The sequence below is a fragment of the Oryctolagus cuniculus genome, chromosome 10, assembly GCF_964237555.1.
Source record: "Oryctolagus cuniculus chromosome 10, mOryCun1.1, whole genome shotgun sequence".
Taxonomy (NCBI): domain Eukaryota; kingdom Metazoa; phylum Chordata; class Mammalia; order Lagomorpha; family Leporidae; genus Oryctolagus; species Oryctolagus cuniculus.
This window is the reverse complement of record NC_091441.1, coordinates 65,002,805-65,015,895: the sequence shown is the minus strand read 5'-3', so window position 1 is coordinate 65,015,895 and position 13,091 is coordinate 65,002,805. Positions and strand designations below refer to the sequence as shown.

At 41.8% G+C, this 13,091-nt stretch overlaps 1 protein-coding gene across 5 annotated transcripts in view; it reads right to left on the bottom strand.

Moving 5' to 3' along the window:
* The window catches only part of PTPRM (protein tyrosine phosphatase receptor type M), an 869,082-nt gene that overhangs the window by 550,444 nt on the left and 305,547 nt on the right, over positions 1-13,091 (bottom strand). The gene's annotated exons all lie outside the window — the stretch shown is intronic.

Here is a 13,091-nt window from a genome sequence, read left to right as displayed (position 1 = left end):
AAATAAATAAATAGTTACAAGTAGGCAAACTGAAAGAAAGGATTGGGGAAAAAAATCTCTGGTTTTTCATCCCAAAGATAATAAAGAAGCCAATCTCTTTGAACATAAAACGGTGTTGTAGAGGAAAATGAGAAAGCAAAGTGGGACGCTCCTGCATTGACACAGAACAACAACCATGGCGCCGGGGCACAGAGGGTTAAGCTGCTGCCTAAGATGCTGGCATCCAATCTGACTGCAGGTTTGTGTCCCAGCTGCTCTGCTTCTGATCCAGCTCCCTGCTACCTGTCTGGGAAAGCAGCAGAAGATGGCCCAAGTTCTTGGGCCCTTGATCCCCATTGTGAGAGACCCAGATGAAGTTCTGGTGCCTGGTTTCTACCTGGGCCAGCCCTAGCCTTTGCGGCCATTTGGGGAGTGAACCTGCAAAGGGAAGATCTCTCTCCCTCCCTCCCTCTCTGAACTCTGTCTTTCAAAAATAAAGATACATTTGAAAAAAATAAGAAAGAACAAACATGATCATGGTGACTGGACAGGCCTCATAGGAACTCTGAGTATGGACAGCACTGGCTCCTCATCCAGGAGAAAATGCAGAGGGTCTGGTGCATCCTTGCCTGGGAACCACCATGTAGTACTAATAGATCTCAAGAAGGAGAAAAGGCTAGGGCCGGCACTGTGGTGTAGTGGATTAAGCCTCCATCTGCAGTGCTCACATCCCATATGGGCACGAGTTCAAGTCCTGACTGCTCTACTTCCAATCCAGCTCCATGCTAATGCACCTGGGACAAGAACTTGGGCCCCTGTACCGATGTGAGAGAACTGGTTCCATTGCGGCCATCTGGGGGTGACCATTAGATGGAAGATCTCTGTTAATCCCTCTCTGTAATTCTACCTTTCAGATAAAAAAAAAAAGGCAAGAAGGCAGAAGAATAACATATGCCATCTGTGCCTGGGCCAGGATCTTGGTATACCTGATCTCATTAAATCCTCACGACAACAAAAACCTGAAGAAACAGAGAGCAGAGTGAACTTACCAGAGCATCCCTGGAACAGTATCTGATAGCCAGGGGCAATTTAAATCTTCACTTTCAAGCTCCAAATGCAAGGCTCCAACATCAGTCCTTTTTTTTTTTTTTTTTTTTAAGATATTTATTTATTTGAGAGTTAGAGTTACAGACAGTGAGAGGGAGACACAGAGAGAAAGGTCTTCCTTCCGTTGGTTCACTCCCCAAATGGCCGCAACAGCCGGAGCTACACCAATCCGAAGCCAGGGGCCTGGTGCTTCTTTCTGGTTTCCCACATGGGTGCAGGGGCCTGAGCACTTGGGCCATTTTCTACTGCTTTCCCAGGCCATAGCAGAGGGCTGGATCAGAAGTGGAGCAGCCGAGAATAGAATTGCCACCCATATGGGATGCCATCACTGCAGGCAGAGGATTAACCTATTGCGTCACGGCACCGGCCCCCAACATTAGTCTTTTTCAAACATTTTTGACTGTAACTCATAACACTTTGTATCATACCATGTGACCCATTATGCTTGTGTTGGTATGTTTATTTACATAAAAGTTTCATGAAACCATGTATTTCTGTCTGTGACCAAGTGTGCAAGTAGACAACACTCACGTTTCCTACGCTACTTGACTTCATATCACACAATGGATAAACTGATGCTGGTGCAACCCACAACTGACTTCACAGCCCACAAATGCCACCCTGCGACTTCTCCCCAACAACCAAAGCCAAAGCAACGCACTCCGCACTCTGCTTCCTCAGTAGGAGGACTTTTGTTATTATTTGTCCTTTAAAATTTGATCTCAAACCCCAAGAATCAAATCACTAGGTTATACTCCTCTTCCAGCTCCCAGGAAAAGCCCCATGAAGTGGGGAAGATAGAAGTCTCTGGAAAACTAAGTGACCTCCAGGAGCCTCTGTGGGAAGTGCCAGCATCACAGTAACAGCGCTCCTTAGCACCGCCGTCACCTGCTGCAACCGTGGTCTTCTCAGCCACATTCCCCTGCAGGGCACGTGGCACGCCTTCCTGAGAAGCCACTGCTGCTTGTGGGCCCCTTTCAGACATCTACCCCCCTACAAAAGGGGAAAAGCTGACCTCACAGCCACCAGGAAATCAAATGTGGACAACAGCAGTCCTCTCTACTCCCAACGGGACGTCTCCCTATCAATCTGCCTGCCTTGAGCATTCTCAACAGTGACTCAACAAGACCATTTGTTAACTGCATTCTTTTTTTTGCCATCCTTCTGTTAGGCTGGTGAAAACAAGAGGCACAACAGAAGCATGGTAAAGAGGTACCACCACGTTGCAGGGAGGCCCACTGTGAAGCTCTGTAAACAACTCTGCACAACCCCTTCCCCTCCCTAGAGTCCACTTAGTTGTGCCATCAGTAGGACAGAAGGTGGCAGGATCATCCTGGCCTGAGCTATTCTTACGAGTCACAGTGGTTAGTACATTGTACCCCGTACCCTTGAGTACATTCCCAACCATCTAGGCAATATAAAACTAATAGTGAGAATAATTCATAGCGCTCAAGTGTACATGCAACACTTGCCTTAAGACATCTCTGCCAAATACCTGAGAGATATGCAATTGTCATTTTACTGATTCACAGAACAACTGAATGGCAATTGTAGTTATTATGCATAAAAATACTGAGCTGACCAAAATGTAAGTGGGCATTTTGAGAACCACAAACAATAAAACTTAAACCTATTCATTCCTCCAGCCAGAAGCTTGTAGCTTGTAGTGACAGGCAATGTCATGCACTGATCAGAGGACAGAATGAATGAAACACCAAAACTTAAGAAAGTTACTCAGAAAAGGAAATTAAAGTGGTCTGAATGTAAAATAATGACACACTATTAAATCTATATTGCATATATTTTAAATGTTGTACTTTCATCACAGAATTATTTTAAATGTCACAAAATTAACCAATCAGATCCACTATGTTCACCAATATTTACATGAACACAGCCAGACATATTGTAAAATCTGGAGACTTGGGACTGACTACCAACCTTCAGAAGGAGTCTTGAGACACAGTTGTCATTTGTGACAAAGAAGCATGTGAACAGGTTCATTGAAAAGGAAGTTACATTCAGAAAAGAAATGTGCTCCAGTTTTATAAGGTGTAATGAGAGTTAAATTGTATTATAGTGTATGTCATTTAGACAAACTGCTTCCGTGACTTAGCTGGAAAATACTAGGTGTGTGCTTTATAATTTACAAGTAAAAAAGAAAAACAAACACAGAGTAGAGGAAACATAACCTTTTAACTATCTGATGACGCTAATGACTATATCTTAGGAAATGAACCACAAGTACAACAAGCGAGTAGTGACAGGTGGACTATTTAGAATGTTCTTAAGAGACTGTTTAATTTCCCATATGTCAAGCTTTTAATTGATTGACATCTTAAGAAACGGTTCTCTTTGTTCTAAATCTCAGAATGACATAAGCCATCACAATATAAGCTTCCACTTATTTTTTCCTCCCAAATCACTGTTGATTCAGAGATTTCTTTTTCCACATGTGTATCTGGTGATAGATAAACTAGGATTTGCTTTAAAAAGAAATCAGTTAGCTTTTATATAAAGTGCAGACCAGACTTAAAAACTGCATCATCTTTGACACTATCAGCTTAACAAACTCTTGCTACTGGTGATGAAAAAGAGCTACCAAGACCGTCTTTTTGTCATTAAAAACTATTTCTCAAAAAAATTCCAAGAGTTTCATCAACATTCCTGATTAAGAGCTTCCTATGTGCCTGAAGGGGAAACTAAAAGAAACTGCATGAGCCTGGCTGAGGTCAGAACCAGATCTCACAGGCAATGTCACTCACTGATCAGAGGACAGAATGAATGAAACACCAAAACTTAAGAAAGTTACTCAGAAAAGGAAATTAAAGTGGTCTGAATCTAAAATAATGACACACTATTAAATCTATTAATGATAAATCAGTTTGTAACATCAGAAATCTGTTGGATCAGTTACTACTAAATAATTAGGAAATGATAATGAAAAACCACTTTGTGTTAGCAGAATGACAATGAGTGCAACATAGACTCCTAAGAAAACACTCCTCTTTGCCTCTAAACCAAGCTATTCAAATTAATGCAAATGTCGGGTATAATGGATTTTTTAAATATGTAAAAATCTCAATACCGCGTTTGGGAGCTGTGCATGGGTCAGAAAGGAAGCACAGAACTCATGATCGAATCCCAAGAGCCAGAGAGCTTGAAGAATATCATGTTCTTTGCCCCATGGAGAGCAGGCTAGCAGACAAAGCTCACATCAGCTCTGTGACATTATGAAAATCACTCTCAACCCAAGTCCATTCATCTATAAAATCAGAACGGATTTTACTACAAATGATGTGCACTAAGGCAAGCAAAATACTCATCACAGTGCTGGCAAGACACTGAGCTTAGTGGGGAAAACTGGGCTCTGTAGCCAAATGGATTACAATAAGATGATTTTTATAATAATAATGGTTATTATTATTTTAAATCTGAAAATGAGAGAGAGAGAGAGAGAGAGAAAACTCCCATGTGCTGATTCAGTCCCCAAATTCTTGCAACAGCCAGGACAGGGCTGGACCAAAGTCAGGAACTGGGAACTTAATGTAGGTCTCCCACATGGGTGATAGGATCTAAACTACTAGATTCATCACTGATGCTTCCCAGGGTCTGCATTAACAGGAAGCTGGAGTCAGGAGCCAGAGCCAGGAATTGAACCCAGATATTGAGATATAAGACATGGGTATCTTAAATGCTAGTCTAAATGCTTGACTCTTAAATCTTTTTTTTTTCAAAGATTTATTTTTGCTTGAAAGACAGAGTTACAGAGACAAAGAGAATGAGAGAGAGAGAAAGAGAGAGAGAGAGAATGAATTTTCCATCCACTAGTTCATTCCCCAGTTGGCCACAATGGTCAAGGGTGGGCCAGGCCAAAGCCAGGAGCCAAGAGCTTCATCCAGGTCTCCCACTAGGGTGGCAGGGACCCAAGTACTTGGGCCATATTTCTCTTTTTCCCAGGCCATTAATGGGGAACTTAATCAGAGCAACCAGGACATGAACCAGCTCCCATTTGGGATGCTAGAGCTGTGGACAGCAGTTTTCTCCACTACGTCATAATGTTGACCCATGCATTTGGATTTTTTAAGGATTTATTGATTGATTTGAAAGGCAGAGTTACAGAGAGAGAGAGAGAACAAGAGAGCGAGCGAGAGAGAGAGCACTTCTATTTATTGGTTCATTCCCCAAGTGCTGGCAATGACCAGGCTGGGCCAGGCTGAAGCCAGGAACTAGGAGCTTCATCAGAGTCTCCCACACGGGTGTAAGGGCCCAAGTGTTTGGGCCACCTTCTGCCACCTTGCCAGAAACACCAGCAGGGAGCTGGATTCGAAGTGGAGCAGCCAGGATATGAATCCATATGGGACGCCGACATTGCAGGTGGCAGCTTAACCTGCTATGCCGCAGCACCAGCCCCTGTGTTTGGATCTTGACTCAGCCACTCAATGGTAGTCCTTGAGCAAGCTGTCAAACTCTCTATGCCTCCATTTCCTTATCTATGAGATGACAGTAAGTTTGTATCCCTTTCAAAGAAACTATTGAAAAGGAATAATTCACAAAAAGGGCTTTTTAAAAGAATACCTGGTACACAGCGGAGTTGTACCAAAGTCTGGCCTTGATCCCAGTTTTTAATTCAGATGCATTTGAAATCAGGCAGGGATTACACAATAGCTGAATACTTACTTCAAAGTAATTGCTGGCACCCTTGAACTTAGGTGTATCAGAGATCACATGATTATATAGGTTACCATCATTCATGTCCATCCAGACTAAAAAGGTCATTAATACAATCCACATTTGTACTTGAACATATATTCAATATCTAAACATTAATTTTCAAATATAAATAACCATTTTATATGTAACAGGGAGTGAAAAATCCTCTAATGTGACTTAAATGTTGAAATGTTACCATGTCTACTGAATTATAAATGCACTTATTAAAATTACAAGAGTAAAACACCACGGTAATTAATGAATGTAAAAGTTGTTGATTTCATATACAAAATAATTAACTTTTAAATAAGTAAATATATTAACTATGAATAAGAGGAACAATAATAGCTAAGTTATAAAGTATTTATATTTTATAATATAAAATTTATTTTACACTATGAAATACGTGCCAGGCATTCTTCTAAGAACCTTACATACTTTAACAATCTTAATCCTTACAGACAGGGAGATAATTGAGGCATAGAGAGGTTATATAACTTGCTCAAGACCATTCAGGTAGTAAGTTGTAGACAGGGGACATGAGCCCCAGGCAAATGTGTTCCAGAGTCTGGGCTCTTGAGCCTGATACTAGGCTGCCTCTCAATGTAAGAGGCTGCACACTTATTAGATAACTAAGAAAAACATTTTATCCTCTTGAATGTGTGTGTGTCTGTGTGTGCACATCTAACTCTGATCAATCAACCTAAGATATCATAGAAGGCAAAAATCATGTGAATATGATCAGCACTGTGGGAAGATTCTGGGCTGGCCTGCTGGAAGATAAGAATGACGGTGGGTCAGAGATTGGCCTCCTTACCCAGGACCCTGCTGATCCCTAACGAGACTCCTACCTTATACCTTATACAAAAATCAACTCAAAATGGATCAAGGATTTAAAGCTACAATCTGATACCATTAAATTGTGAAGAATATTCAGGAAAACTCTCCCTCTCCCTCTTCCTCTCTCTCTGCCTCTCCTTCTCTCTCCGTGTAACTCTGACTTTCAAGTAAAATAAATAAACCTGTAAAAAAATAACAATAATATATGCCATTATAAAATGTCCAAAACTGAAGGTTTTACAGGAAAAATTAACCACTTCTTCCTGACTCACAAATTTATGCCTCTCAGGCAATGGTGTATTTCCTTCAAAATCCTTCTTACGGGGCCTGCGCTGTCGCTGTGGTGCAGCGGGTTAAGTCTCTGACTGTGATGTCCAAATCCAATGTGGGTGCTAGGTTGAGTCCTGGCTGCCCCACTTCCAACCCAGCTCTCTGTTAACGTGCCTGGGAAAAGCAGCTGAGGACGGCTCGGGTGCTTGCGCCACTGAGCCCATGTGGGGCACTTGGATGAAGCTCCTGGTTCCTGGCTACAGCCTGGCCCAGTCCCGGCCAATGTGGTCATTTTAGAGTGAACTGGTCTATGGAAGCCTCTCTCTCTCTCTCTCTCTGTGCCTCTGCCTCTCTGTAATGCTGCCTTTCAAATAAATAAGCAAATCTTTAAAAAAATCCTTTCTTTTATAAATATATTCACATATGTGAAAGTGGTGGGGGTTTTTATGTTTATTTGTTTTTTTCAGCTTTTTCTTCTTGCTTTTCAAATAGTAAGTGGGCATGTTCCTTTTCATCGTGTTTTATCTTTTGACCACCTGTATACGATGGACCACCCCTCAGTATGGACACAGGAACCGAACTGGAAATGTGCAATAACCGCTCCTACCAAGTCTACTCCAGTAAATATCCCAATGAGCACAGCCATGTTTTCATTTCTGTTGGAGTTGCACAAGTCAGCTGTCTGACCAATAGGAATACAAGTTCTTAAAAATTGTGTATCATGAAAATAACCATGGATGGATTTGACATTTTTTTCATCCTAAAATCAATGTATATTTCTGATTCCATTTTCCAAGAACTTTTTAAGGATCTCCTGTATCTGGAGTTTTGCAGTGTTTTGAATCATTGATTGTAAATATTAAACAGGCCGGCGCCGTGGCTCAATAGGCTAATCCTCCACCTAGCGGTGCCGACACACCGGGTTCTAGTCCCGGTTGGGGCGCCGGATTCTGTCCCGGTTGCCCCTCTTCCAGGCCAGCTCTCTGCTGTGGCCAGGGAGTGCAGTGGAGGATGGCCCAAGTCCTTGGGCCCTGCACCCCATGGGAGACCAGGAGAAGCACCTGGCTCCTGCCTTCGGATCAGCGCGGTGTGCTGGCTGTGGCGGCCATTGGAGGGTGAACCAATGGCAAAGGAAGACCTTTCTCTCTGTCTCTCTCTCTCACTATCCATTCTGCCTGTCAAAAAAAAATATATAGATATTAAACAACTGATTCAGACATGAAAATCCTTTTTATTTATTGATGATAACATTTAGTGGTTTATACACAACAGGCTGATAGCCTTCAGAAAACACTGGTGCTGGCTAATTTGACAGCAGTTCAAGAACCTGGCAAGCGCTTCCTCGGCCTCTCAGCTCTTCGCTTGGGCCATCATGATGGCTTCCTCCGCACTTTCTCCTTCCTATTGTTGTTTGTGTATGTTTTTGAGTGCTGGCTATATCCCCTCACTCTGCTAGGAACTTTATAATCATTCTTATATCCAGTTCCTCCAATAGCCCATTGAGAGCGGTATTAGTATCATTTTATTTTCAGAAAGGTTAAAAAAGATGCTTCTCCAAGGTCACATAGAAAACCAAGATTTTAATTCAGTGCGTCTGCTTCTAGGATGGAAGAATTAATTCAACACACAACCAAGATTTCACAGCACATCTCAGAGTCTGATAATCAAATATTTGTGATGTGTGCTCTTTGCAGAATATAAAAAATAGAGTGAGGAAAAAAATGCACTGGAACCTATCAGGGTCATCTTCAGTTTTAAATTACAACTCTTAAAAATTAAAAAAAAAAACACTGATCTCAAATTACATTAGCTGTTCTCTTATTAGAAAATAAGAATCAAAACCTACTATGCTTATGATGACAGTATGGAGCCAAAATTAGGTCTATTATTTTCTCTCAGGTAAACAAAAGAACTAGTGACAGAACACAAGCTAAGGAAATGAGGATAAAATCTATTTCTTTAAATATTACAAAGGTTCACAGAGAAACAGGAATTTTAGACAAGACATTCAATAAAGTATAGACAATTAAATCAGTCCCAAGTCTCTTCTGAAGCTCAGAGCACAGTGTTTATTCTTGCTGCTTCTGAATGCATTAAAGTGATACAATACCACTCATGTGGGCTTTACTTAAAAATGTGATTTGAGGTCAAATGATTCAAAACAGATGTCCCGTTCCCTTAGCTTACACAACCCTCGGGAAGACACACAGTATGTATTAAGTACTAAGGGGGCATGTGGGACACAGGCACATTTGTGACAGATCACAAAGGCAATTGATGCTCGTCTAGCCCATTGTCTACCTCCAGTCATAGATTTGTCAAGTGGCTCCCTGAGAACCATGCCCAAAATGTATTGCCATACAAATGGCACTTTCATTGTTGCCGATCCTGAAACAGGAAGACATGCACATGACTTGAAAAACACCAATCATGTTAGGTAATTTTATCCAAAGCTAATTTCTCAGTCACGTAACCAACTGGATAAGCTCTTACCAGTAACTGTTCCTAATCCAGGTAGAGAAACAAAGCACATACACACATGCCCACTGGACAGAAACGCGAATTAACGTGAACACAAGAGAACAATAACAGAGCTTGTTATGTTAACACGCAGGGGAAACATGAGCTTGGAGTAAGGAACAATGGTAATCTATGGCAGTGATACTGGGAAAGTGGGGAAAGATAAAAGGAATGTTTTCTGTTCCAATCAAAGGACTTTATGTCTGAATGGATGCTGAGAAGCTGAGGAGATGATTGTGTCCAAAACTATTCTTAGCCTAAATGATATACAAGAACAGCAATTCCACATGATGGCGATAACTGAATTTTATCTTAAATAAAGCAAAATGGTGAATTTTACACTTCTGTTTCCCAATTTTGCCTATTAACTGGGATAAGGCAGGGACCTGATAACTCGTTACTACCTACCACAATGCATTGCCAACAAGAAATGGCAATGAACACATTTTAAAGTTACTTGATTTATCTTACTGGCTGAAACATTTTCCTTTCATTTTTCTTCTTTATCACTTAGGTAATTAACACCCTAAAAAGAAACAAGAAACTTCATGGCTTTTGCAGGTACTCCCACAATACATTTCAAATTTCTGAATGAGTGTAAAGTTCTTCCTATTTTACATTAGCAACCTTACCTTTGATCACTCCCTATATCTGCAGAGTAACCACTGTGTGCCCAGCTCTGTGATAGGCACCCAAGCAGCAGTAAGAGCCAAGTCTAATCTTAAGTCAGGTCGGGGAGGAAGATGGTAATATTGTAATGGCGTGAGAAGTGACAAAGCTATTCTGGCATATAGACAAGAGGCATCTATGCTTGGCTAGCTCAGGACGGCAGGGTGCTAACGACAGCTGTCAATAGAATGGATCTCCTAGCTGAGACCTTCCATGAGGGGTGGCTGGCCAGACCAGAGGCAGGAAGTGAATAGATTGAGTTTCAGCTTCCATTCATTCAGTGGACATCTGTTAGGCTCCTGTAGGAAAGAGGTTGATTCACCTTATTCACAGCAAACATTAAAAGGATTAGCCAGAGAGCAACAGGTGAAATCAGGTGTGCTTTAATCATGTGAGGTGCAGAGTGTCCATAGCTGTTTTAGCAATCAGGGTATGGCTTCCCAGGGAAGCAACTGGGTCTTCCAGAAGTAATAGCAGTGCACACGAAAATGCTTTGTTCTTTACAGCTTGGTGCTTTGCTTTTATAAAACTTCTTTCAAGGGCTGCATGGCTGCCTTAAGTGGTATTCCAGGGAGTTGAGCTCCCGACTAGCACACAAACAGGTCAAATACTTCAAACCTAACCATTATTGTTAGGAATTTGAAAGCTACTTTACCCCCGTGAGAGTTAACTGTGAAAGAGGCAGTTCTTTTGGAGGCTATTTTAGAGAGCACTTTTAAACCTTTTCATTAGGTGGAATTACTTCCACAGAGTCTCTACGAGGCCCCAAGGAGAACACTAAACAAAGGCAAGGAATATTTAAAAATGGTTGGGAAAAAAAAAACTTACGTGGTTTTACAATATCTCAAATAAAAATAATTCAGTTCGTTCAATATTTAAAATTATTGGATCTTATATTGATTGGTGAGCATTGAAATGAAGCAATGAGAGGGTGGGGTATTATCTATTTAGAAGTAAGTTACCTATCAGCTACATGAAAAATTAAGTCCATCAGGTAAGTATTCAAAGTAAAAACTCTGGGGAGCCAAAACAGGTGCTGTCAAATCCACTCATTTATTCAGGTGACTCAGAGCCTGAATTCAACCATACATGTAAACATTATGTTGCCTGGCCTCTGTAATGCATGAGGAAGTAAAAGACGGCTAAAGTGTACACACCAGCAGCCAGGAGAAAACTGAGTTGTCAAAAGAGAAAGCACTTCAAAATATAAAAGAAAGCCATGACAAGTCCCCACACAGCAGCCAGGTGTAGCTGTGACCATAAAAAAGTCACTATGCTGTAGCATATCTACAGGAAAAATCTTTGTGTTTATAATGATAATCTTGTCACAGACAGGTTAATTAATGTTCAGTAAGATGGGAAGGTGCCTGATAAGAGATGAGAATGAATTTCATCCAAAAGCAGTAAAGAGTAGGCACGGAAAGGCGGTCAACTGTCCATCCTTGAGGGAACGGGACTCCCTGGAACAGCTCCCCCTGCTGAGGGCTGAGCGAGCTGCGTATGTCGCAATGTCTACTGCAGGTGCGCTCTTCATTTCAGGGCCTTCAGCTTTCATGATGAGATCACAAAGTTGACCTGACCCAATCCAGAGCATGAGACCTCTAACTTTCAGGATATTTCAATGCATGTGCCACTTAGGAGATCATATAACAACTCTGTGTGGTCAGAAATCATGAGTTGATAGAGTCCCATAGGAAACACACAATAATTACTTGCATGAGAACATACTCAAAAGAAATCAGCACTACTAAAAATGCCATCAGTTTAATAATGCCTACTGCTTGGCCAATTCAAGATGGTTTTCTTTCTCTGGGAAGCTTAAAATCCAAAAACCTTTAACCCTCCCCATGCATCTACCCCAATGAAACTATCAAACCCAAGATCAACTAAATTAAGCCCCTAGCTCCTATTACATTCTTATAATTAAAAACGAAGAGCACTTAAGCAGAATTGTAAGGAAAAATCTTAAAACAAAATTTTCTCCATACCAGGCTTAATTGCAAGATGCTACAGAAAATCAGAAAGCTGCAGTTTCCATAGAAATCTCCCTTCATTGGGATGTCTTAAAAAGGATTTGACTCCGGGGCCGGCACCATGGCTCACTTGGCTAATCCTCCGCCTGCAGCGCTGACATCCCGGGTTCTAGTCCCGGTCAGGGCACTGGAGTATGTCCCAGTTGCTCCTCTTCCAGTCCAGCTCTCTGTTGTGGCCCAGGAGGGCAGTGGAGGATGGCCCAAGTGTTTGGGCCTTGAACCTGCATGGGAGACCAGGAAGAAGCACCTGGCTCCTGGCTTCAGATTGGCACAGCGCCGGCCGTAGCGGCCATTTGGGGGGTGAACCAACGGAAGGAAGACCCTTCTCTTTGTCTCTCTCTGTCTATAACTCTACCTGTCAAATAAATAATAATAATTTAAAAAAAAGGATTTGACTCCATAAATTTATGTACACATCTAAACCCCAAAGTCTCATGCTAAGGGTTAATGGATTAAAGGTTGCTGGAGTAAGGTGGAAGGTGAGGCCTCTGGGAAGTGATTGGATTGGATTAGAATGCGAGGGTGGTGGTATTATGAGGTGAAACTCAGAGGGTAGATGCTCACTACATCTGCTTCCTGGCTCGCCACATGATCGTCCCTGTGCACTCACGGGTCACTGGCAAGCCTCCACAAGCTGCCAGCATAGTGGGGCCATCCAGTCTTGAACTGTGAACCACTAAACCATGAGCCAAAACAAACTTCCCTTTACAGGAGCCTCTTGGGCATCTTAAAGTAATGAAAAGCAGACTGATGCAACAGGTAGGTGCATGTTTCATTTCTTTTCTGGCCAAGGTTTCTGCTGTGACTTTTAATCTAGTTAGAGAGATCCTGAGTACCCCTAGGTAACTTTCCCAGGCAGGCTGCCACCAAAGCCTGTAACTTAGATATCAGGATTCTGTACTAATAAAAGAGGAAGGAATCACTTCCTCTCAGCTTCAAATGAAGGCAAAGTTATTTGGA